The following is a 375-nucleotide window of genomic DNA, read 5'->3' as shown; positions in this document are numbered from 1 at the left end:
TTCATCTTCATCACTATTTGATAGACATCACTGTCTTCATGAGTGTAGTAGCTTTTCTTTTGCATTATGTTTCTTGCTCCATTTAGCAGGTCCTTTCCTTTGCCAATCTTATCCTTATGAGGACATTTCACAACATAATGACCTACTCTTCCACAAGCAAAACATTTAAAAGGTAACTTACCTCTGAACCTTCAGTACCCCGTTGAAGATTTCTGACAAAATTTGATTCTTCTTCTTCTTCTGGCACGTGAATTGCTTCATAGTAGTCTCCTTTGCCTGAAGCCTTGAAAGCAGCTTCTCTCCTATCTGATGGACCTCCCTTTCTCATTTCATAAGCAGTTAGAATTTCGTGTAGCTGAGACATAGTAAGAATTC

This window comes from Pinus tabuliformis, chromosome X (genome assembly GCF_031772625.1).
Source record: "Pinus tabuliformis cultivar Carrire ecotype Pingquan chromosome X, CPIR1, whole genome shotgun sequence".
Lineage (NCBI taxonomy): Eukaryota > Viridiplantae > Streptophyta > Pinopsida > Pinales > Pinaceae > Pinus > Pinus tabuliformis.
The sequence above is the reverse complement of the archived record's forward strand: the minus strand, read 5'-3'. Positions refer to the sequence as shown.